The 10,276-nt window shown below is 37.4% G+C and overlaps 1 long non-coding RNA gene across 1 annotated transcript in view; it reads left to right on the top strand.

The window, feature by feature from the left end:
- The first annotated feature begins 1,668 nt into the window (after positions 1–1,668).
- The window catches only part of LOC149132671 (uncharacterized), a 37,419-nt gene continuing 28,811 nt past the window's right edge, over positions 1,669–10,276 (top strand). Inside the window, exon 1 of the long non-coding RNA XR_016244272.1 lies at positions 1,669–1,994. This is a non-coding gene — a long non-coding RNA (uncharacterized LOC149132671). The remainder of the gene's footprint in view (positions 1,995–10,276) is intronic.

Raw genomic sequence — 10,276 nt, forward strand, 5'->3', positions numbered from 1 at the left:
TGACAAGCACTTTATTTATCGACCCTGAAGGGATGAAAGCGAAGTTGGCTGCGGCATGATTTAAACTCAGAATGTATAAAGCTGGAATACACACCGGAAAACAAATTTCCTATGCTCTAACGATTTTGCTAGCCTATACATATGAACAACAACAACAACAACAACAACAATGATGATGATGATGATGATAATAATAATAATAATAATAATAATGATGATGATGATGATGATACTAATAATAAGCAAACCACAGCACATACCCAAGGCACACAGAGCTGCGCTCGGTAGTGAAGTGAAAGCACGTTATAAAAATAAAACTACTGAACAATAATAATAATAATAATAATAATAATAATAATAATAATAATAATAATAGCCTTTCTACTATAGGCACAAGGCCTGAAACTTTGTGAGAGATGGTAAATCGATTATATCGACTTACCAGTGTTTCACTGGAACTTAATTTATCAACCTCGAAAGGATGAAAGGGAAAGTCGACCTCAGCGGAATTTGAACTCAGATCGTAGCGACGGGTGAAATACCGCTAAGCATTTCGTCCAGCGTGCTAACGATTCTGTGACCTCACCTTAATATAAAAGCACAAGGCCTGAAATTTTGGGAGAGGTGAGTAGTCGATAACATCTACCCTAGTGTTTCACTGGTACTTAATTTAACGACCCCGAAAGGATGAAAGGTAAAGTCGACATCGTCGGAATTTGAACTCAGAACGTAAAGACGGACGTAATGCCGCTAAGTATTTTGTTCGGCGTGCTAACGATTCTGCCAGCTCGCCTTAATAATAATAATCTTTTTTCTTCTCTAGGCACAAGGCCTGAAATTTTGGGGGCAGGGGCGAGTCGATTAGGTCGACTCCAGTACGTAACTGGTACTTAATTTATCGTCCACGAAAGGATGAAAGGCTAAGTCGACCTCGGCAGAATTTGAACTCAGAACGTAAAAGCGGGCGAAATACCACCAGGCATTTCGCCCGGCGAGCTAACGATTCTGCCAGCTCATCTTAATAATAATAATGATACGATAAAAATAACACTTTTCAAGTTTGTGAATTCTGTTATGCATATATATATATATATATATATATATATATATATATATATATATATATATATATATATATATATATGTATGTATGTATGTATGTATGTATGTATGTATATATATATAAATATATATATATACACATACACACACACACACATATATATATATATATATATATACATATATATACATACATATATATATATATATATATGATTATTATTATTATTATTATTGCAATAATATGTATGCATTCATGTGTACGTGTGTGAGTACTGCGTATGTATTTATGTGCGTGTGTATATATGCGAGCATGTATGTATGCTATGTCTATATGTGTGCATATGCATGTATGTATATGTGTGTTTGTGTGTGAGTGTGTGTGTGTGTGTGTGTGTGTGTGTGTGTGTGTGTGTGTGTGTGAACACATTACATTCCGCTGTGTAACGAGTTTCCACACAATAAACCATCCTCTTTTCATCCATTTATTCCTCTTTCTCCGTCTGTGTCTCAGTCATTTATTCTCTGCAATTCTGTCTCTTCCGAAGCAAAGCAATCTACTTTCACTTTCATTACTCCCGCCCCTCCTACTATTATTATTACTTGCAGTACGTCTATATTCTTTACTGCCTTCACCACAACTAGCAATATCAGCATCTACAAATACTACCACCACAACCACTATCAGCACCATCACCACCATCACCACCACCACGACCACCACCACTACCACGTATATTGATATACCTCAATATTTCTACCGCTACTTCTGAACAATATCACAACCACCGCTACTACTACTACTACTACTACTACTACTACTACTACTACTACTACTACTACTACTACTACTGTGTTCATCAGTTGAGATTGTTGCTCTGCAAAGAAGGGACAGCACGCCTGGCCGCTGCGATGAAGCCAGAATATCGAAGGTAAGTTAGAAGTGATTATTATTTCAGTCAGTGAGAAATGATTTTAGTGTTGGACAGAATTATAGCCAAGGCCGTTAGATATTTTAATAAACATCCTTACTTTTGACACCGCTACTGTCTTTTAACAACGTTGCACTCGAAACCACCACCACCACCACCACCGCCACTACTAATACCGTTTATAGGAGTACAACTACCACGACTACCATCATCGTTCAAGTACCACGGCTAACACTACCACTTCTACTACCATTTCTAGTAACACCACAACCACCACTACCACCGTTTCTGGTACCACATCCACCACTACCGTTTCTAACACCACAGCCACCACTACCATCACAACAACCACTGTTTCTACCACCACAACTACCACCGCTTCTACCACTGCTACCACCACTATCGTTTCTAGCAGCACCGCCACTACTTGCAAATTCTTGCACTACCGTCACCACTACCATCTCTTACTAGCTGCTATAACCACTGCTACCGCCATCATCATCATCATCATCATCATCATCATCGTCATCTTTAATAGTGCAGAAGCAACATGAGATTCCGATTTTTACCCAATCCTACTACTGTGGTCTCTTACATCACCACCGCCACTACCACCACCATCACTATCACCATGACCAACAGCAACGGAAAAACTGTCACCACTCCCACCGTTGCCAATACTACCACTACAGCGACTGCTACTAACATATCTGCCACCACCATCGTCAGCATCCGCATCACTGTCATCATCATCATCATCATCATATTCGTCATCACCAGCTCCAACGCCAATACCAGCACCAGCATCACTACGACCACTATTTCTACTTATTACTAGCCATTACCACCACCACCACCACCGCCGCCGCCGCCGCCGCTGCCGTCGCTTCTACAGTTACCGCCACTGTCAATTATCACCCCCACACCTTTACTACCACCAGCATCACCACCACTATCACCATCATCACCACTATTCTCTAACCTCCGTCGTTATAAACGCCACTGTTACCACCACCATCACCTCCTTTTCCATCATAATGTACATTTTTAGGGGGTTTGATGGAGGTATTTTAGTGTTTGTGTGTGTGCACGTGTGCGTGTGTGTAATGTAAAAATCTAATTAATTTTGTGATATTGGTGTTGATAATAATTATGGTGATAATGATGAAAATGGTAATGAGGAAGGTTACACAAATCATAAGGATGATGTTGATGATAACTATAATGGTGGAATTGGAAATCGTGAAGTAGTCAGTCATTAACTGCCAGTTGCGCTCGACCTCTACTACGTTCCACAACACATCAGAGCTTTGAACTGTCATTACAAACCACACCAAAGACACACGCAGTCCGTCACCACTACCACCACGCCCCTACGCACACACACACACACACACACGTATGTATGTATGTACGTATGTATGTATGTATGTATGTATGTATGTATGTATGTATGTATGTATGTATCTATCCATCCATCCATCTATCTATCTATCTATCTATCTATCTATCTATCTATCTATCTATCTAGCTATCTATCTATCTATCTATCCTATAATGCTTATATATATATATATATATATATATATATGTATTTATATGTGTGTGTGTGTGTGTGTGTGTGTGTATGTGTGTGTGTGTGTGTGTGTAATATACATATATGCGTATAAGTGACATCGATGCTTTTGGAGGGGGCGATATTGTCGGAAGGTACCGTGATCGTTATGTCGACCCTTGGTGAAATTAAATGAAATGGTATTATGTATGTATGTATGCATGCATGCATGCATGTAAGTGGGCAACCAAACATAAATTACACACACACACACATATTATATATATATATATATATATATATATATATATATATATATATATATATATATATATATATATATATATATATATATATATATATACGTACACACATCGACATCCATCAGTCTATCTATCTACCTCTGTCTGTCTGTCTCTCTCTCTCTCTCTCTCTCTCACACACACACACACATTTTCTCTCCTTGCGTATACACGTACAGACGCATTATACACACACACACACACACACACACACACACATATATATATATATATATATACATACATATATACATACATACATACGTATATATATATATATCAATATTTCATATATTCAATAAGACATTGAATACTTCATTTCATTTTACCATTTATATTATATTATATATTCCATATTCTATATCTCACATTAATTTTATAAGAATATAAATAAAACATAAAAAACAGAATTGGAACTCTTTTAAATAATATATATATATATATATATATATATATACATGCATACATACATACGTATATATATATATACACACACATGCATACATACATACATACATACATACATACACACATATTTATACATACATACATACATACATACATGAACATATATATTAGTAAATGTCATGCACGAAACTCTCGGCCTTCAAGTCGCTCATCTAACTTTGAGCGTATAAGCGTGTGTGTTTGTGTGTGTGTATTGTGTCTCTGTGGCAGGTGTATAGTTTGACAGCTATTGTTATAGTGTCTACTGTATTATATCTACTACACTCATAGTAGTATCTCTTCAAAAATAAACATGACTTAATCATTGTCTCTGACATTGTATTATCACACAAGAAAACAAACTATGACCAGATATATTTGACGATTTTGCAACAACTGAATTATTGTGAAGGAAATCAATTTTAGTAAATTAATTTTCAGTGAATTTGTATACACACCGCATGAAGAAACCATGATTTGTGCTTTTGGAATCTCGTACCCTTCAGATCTTTTATGTCACCCTTCCATTATTTCGTCATTGACCCAGTGCTATATATCATTAAGCTGTGAGCACTGTAACCTCAGAACAACTGCTATTATGTTTCATAATTGGAAGACAAAAATATCAATTTAAATTCATGACTAGATTTCTCGACTTAGCTTCATGTTTATATTTGCGATGAATTTAACAGCTTTTTGTTGAATGTGCAGCTCTTCTCACCTTGCAGTACATCCAGAATATACGTACCCCAGTTCTCTCCCCCTCCCTCTCTCTCTCCCTATACACACACACATACACACACATATATATATAAACATACATACATACATACATACATACTGTAAACAAATAAGAATGGACAGCTCAAAACATCAATATTTACGTATCTTTCTGGAGTAACGTGTTAACCTTAATATACGTTTAAGTGCTTCTAAGTTAATTTACCAAGATCTTTCTGACCTCATTGCCTTATATGCACTTGAATCGACTCCTCTACTTTTTTAAAGCCTGGTATTATCCTATCGGTCTCTTTTCGGAGCCGCTAAGTTACAGGGACGTAAACAAACCAGCACCAGTTGTCAAGCGTTGGTAGAGAACAAACAGAAAGGCACGTGCACACACAAGCACGTGCACACATAAGCACGTGCGCACATGCGTGCGCGCGCATACACACATGTACATACATACATATATATACATATAAACGTATATACATACATATACATACACGCATCTATCTACACACACAAATACACACACACACACATACATACATACATACATACATACATACATACATACATACCCTATTTTTGAAATTCCAATGGAGGAGCCTTGGATCTAGGTTAGAAACTGGCTCTTTCTCTATTGGTGTGAAATCTTGAAATAAAACTAAATAACAATATACATACATACATGCATACATACACACACTTAAAATCGCGCACGCACGCACACACACACACACATATACAGTCCTCCCCTCTCCATCATAGTCTTACAAACCATCACAGGAATTTAAGACTGGATCCACATAGGAACTCCTATGTTTTAGTTTTCATAGGAGAATAAGAGAGAAAAATCTAGATATGGCAGCTATATCTATAATCAAGAGGCTTCGAAGTAAACTGAGCAAAGACTAAACTTTTAACTGGCAAGACCTGGATATATTCTGGGAAATGACATTGCTTGATATACAGAAAATGAGTCGGTATAAACCATACGCTGTACCTAATGTGAGCAAGAAGTATGGTAGAACTACAGGCAGACTCAAAGAGAAATTAAGCTCCACATGTGACAGATGCGCCAAAGCAAAATACACACACACACACACACACACACACACACACACACACACACACACACACACACATGCACACACACACACAGATACATCCACATGCACACACATGCACAGATGCACACATACACACATATGCATAAAGTAAACAGTAGGATGTGAGCAAAATAACGATGGTCACTTATGGCAATTAGTGAGTATAAACAGTTGAAAATGAAAGGAACTGGGCACAGACATATCAAATATGCACCCCTACCCATTTTTTATCTTTTATTCCAAAAATTTCTTCAGAAATTATGATTTTACCCCAAAGAACAGCTTTTCAAAATTTCAAATTTGCTTATTACATTATGCAAAAATTGTTTAGGAAATTCCACAGGGAAAATATGGATATTATGATTCTGAAAAAATTTTTTTTTCAAAATTTCAACTTTGTTAAAATACCCTGTCTTCACCAACCCTTTAATTCAGCTTTTGGAATACCAGTTAATCTCCATAGCAACATCCTGAACGTTTTTAAATTCAATTGTGCATTTTCACGTGCGTGGATGCCTGTCAAACCAAGAAACAAATCAGGGAGGTCTGCATATGGTCAATAGATATGCTTGAAATAATAACCAAATCTCTGAAAAATAACTTTTTTCCAAAACCCAATTTTTTAAAATCAGCCATTCCCCTGGTATATCAGAGTAACAGTAACCACTGCTCATGTGTTGATGCCTGTTGAACCAGTGGATGAAATGAGAGAGACCTCAATGTGGTCACTTGACATGCTAGAAATAACAGCCAAAACTCTGACAAATAACTTTTTTCCAAAACTTCACTTCTTTTATAACATCCTCTCCCCTGGCTTTCAGAATAGCAATATTTGCCCAACAGAAAAAAGGACAGCATCAACACTCTCCACAACTGACCTACACAGAAGGATTAGCTATATTTGTTGCCCTCAACCTCTCTATTAAAGGGAAAGCAAAACAGATAATGCATCCATGTAATCCTGTTTTCTTTGCCATTGTTGTTAGACAAGTTTCAAATGTTTTAAATTACCATTAGAACCAAAACAGGAATTTAATGTTTATTTATAAAATTAAAGATTCATTATTTTTCTCAATAGGCACAGGCCTGGCTGTGTGGTTTAGAAGCTCACTCTGTAACTGTGGAACACCTTGTGCAAGTGTCTTCTACTATAACCCCAGGCCAACTACAGCCTTACGAGTGAATTTGGTTGATGGAAACTGTGTGGAAGCCCATCATGTGTGTGTGTGTGTGTGTGTGCGCGCGTGTGTGTGTACACGTTTAAGATGTGGTGTATAATGGGAAGAAGGTTGATGCACTTGTGTATGAAGGTGTAGCCAGTCTTTAAAATTTTCAAAATGCTGAACTACCTTTCACTCACGTTTTTCCAGCTATAGCTCAGCTGACATTTTGTCATACAGAAACATGTGCTCATTGGTGACTAGAATGCACTTTAACTTGCCTAGAAATAAAGAAGCAGTAGTATTCCGTCAGCTAAGAAATAATGAGAGGTAAAAGGTGCATTGGGTTTAGTTAAGTCCAACTTCCCTAACTAAAAAAATGAAAGCATATCTCCCTAAAGACAAATGATTTGACATCTATGCTCATGGAACTCCAGAAACCCAACACTTTTGTGCTCTTAATACCTAAAAACTTCCATTCCAGCATTCATGTCTTCTAAAAAGTTTGATCAACAAGCTTTCCTTCCCCAAAGTGCACAAAATTTATTATCTTCAGACTCAGAATAAACCATTGGGTATGATTTCAATTAGACATACACATAAGACAGTACTTACAAGAGAAAGAAAATAGCATCTCAAATTTAACCACATTATCTTCTCTTTAATTTAGCCACATTTGTTTTCTCTTTAATTTTTTCCCTACATTTTTTTCATCCAAAACCCTCTCAATGGGCATAATTAAATTCAAATTCCAACTCCAGCTGCAATATTTATAAGTTTCCACTTCTTGTTCTGTATTTTTCTAAGTTCAGCTAATAAAGAATATTATCACTCCTCCTACATCTGTATTTTCCTAGCATATATAAATAACTAACTGTTGCTCCCTCGCTGCTGGTAAATGCCTTCTCCTTTTCTCTCCCTAACATTCAATTTTTATATCTTCTAGTCAGGAGGGAAGGCAGTGTCCATGACACTTTATAGTATCTCTAAGACTGGTAGGAGGTAGGCAGGAAGGTATTCTCAAACTGGAAACCTGGTCTGAGTGCTTACAACAAGCTTAACTCCACTCAAGACACTCAAGAACTGGTTGCAGTGTTAAACTGGGTGACAATTTCATTCTCTCATGCAAGTAGGCCATAGCGAGATTTGAACATAGAGCACAAAGAGTGGGAAAAAATACTACAGACATCTTGTATGACATTCTTATTGTTTCATTAATCCACCATGCTGCATTGGCGCTTTTTTATCAGTACCTGGAAATAGTTTCTGTTATCTTGGTGACCTGTTACCAATGGTGGAGGATGTATTGAAAGGATAGTAGCTGGAATAACTACAAACTGAAGAAGGTTCAGTGAGTTATTACTTCTACTGGTAAAAAAAAGTTTCTATCTCAGTGAAAAGCAGACAGTATGATGCCAGTACATGAACCACAATGCCACATGGTAGTGAGACATGGGCCAGGCCTTGAATGCATCTCTTTCTAGTCTTTGCAGGATCAAAGATTAGAAGGAAAAAAAAAGCTGGCATGGTCTACTGGATGTACAGTGTCAGTATACAAGAATGACAGAGTGTAAATGTGTTGAGAGAAACACTGGGTTAGGAGGAATCAGGTGTAGTGTACAAGAGAGATTACATTGGTTTGGTCATGCTAATGGATAAGGATAGTTTTATAAATAAGTGCTGATTACAGTAGATGGTACCTGTTGTAAAGGAAGACCTAAGAGGACCCAGGAAGATGTGATTTGAGTTATTGTAGGCTAATCTTGGGATGTTGAGCCTCATACAAGAGGTGACAAAGGATTGAGATGAGTGGTGATATGCAGTGCTCTAGAAGATCCTCCCAGTTATGTTAACATGGTCTCACTCAAGTTCAAAAGTATGTACACATTATATATATAGCTGGGTCACTCCCAGTATTCTTGCCAAGCCTTACAGCTGCTTTTTCTTTTCCCTCCCCTCATTCAGTTAACTGGGTCCTTCCCCTAAGCCCATTGTTACACCCCACCCATATTTATTATCGTTTTTTTCATCGTCCACCACAACACCTGTTTTATCTATCTCTTAATCTCTGCTATATTCTTACAGCCTTTACCCCACCCCTACTTTCATATTCCTATCACTCATCCCTCTATCACTATCCTATCTAATATTCTACTGCTGTAAATAATGAAATCAGAACCTTTTACCACAAGCCATATCATATCATCACTCTCTGTTCTCCCAGCAACTCCCAACTAATATTTTTCAATCATCCTTATCATCCACCCCACCATTCATGTTTGCTGTTGATCACCCTCATTCCTGATCACCATTCCCTACATTCATCACTTATATACATCTAACCACCTCCACCCCATGCATGATCCATCTCTCACTCTCCCTCATACACTTGCCATTTTACCCACCTCTGTTGATTCTCTGTCTCCATACTGTCTTTTATTCACCTTCTTGGACATGTTACCTTGAGGGTATTTTCTGGACTCTTATCACCTCTGTATTGAGTTCACTCTGTGACACCTTTTGGGTATGCAAACAACGAGAGAACATGGATATGCAAACAATGAGAGAAACAGATGAAAAACAAGAGAAGTAACATAAACGACCCTTCATCAGTTGTTGGCTGTCCTTCTACACCTTATTTTGAGCATTGAACGATAGTATAAGACTTTGAAGGCAGTTGCTCCTGCGAACCAAAATAAAATTGGGATTTGCGGAGGGTCAAAGTTGGTAACAAAAACAGGACAGTGGAGACATACAAGGAAACCGAACGTAAACAAACATGGAGGGTTGATAGACCAGACGAGATAAAGTAGTGAATGCTGGATATATATTGTCTTTGACAAGTGAAAAGATAAAAGAGGAGACAGATAGTAATACATGCAGTCTGTATGACAGCACTGAAGGAAAAGAAAGATGATCATGTGAGGAAAAGAAAGATGGACGATGGTCATGTATGAGCAATGAGAGAGAGTAAAGGAAG

This window comes from Octopus bimaculoides, chromosome 14 (assembly GCF_046866305.1).
Source record: "Octopus bimaculoides isolate indiv1 chromosome 14, ASM4686630v1, whole genome shotgun sequence".
In the NCBI taxonomy this organism is placed as follows: Eukaryota; Metazoa; Mollusca; class Cephalopoda; order Octopoda; family Octopodidae; genus Octopus; species Octopus bimaculoides.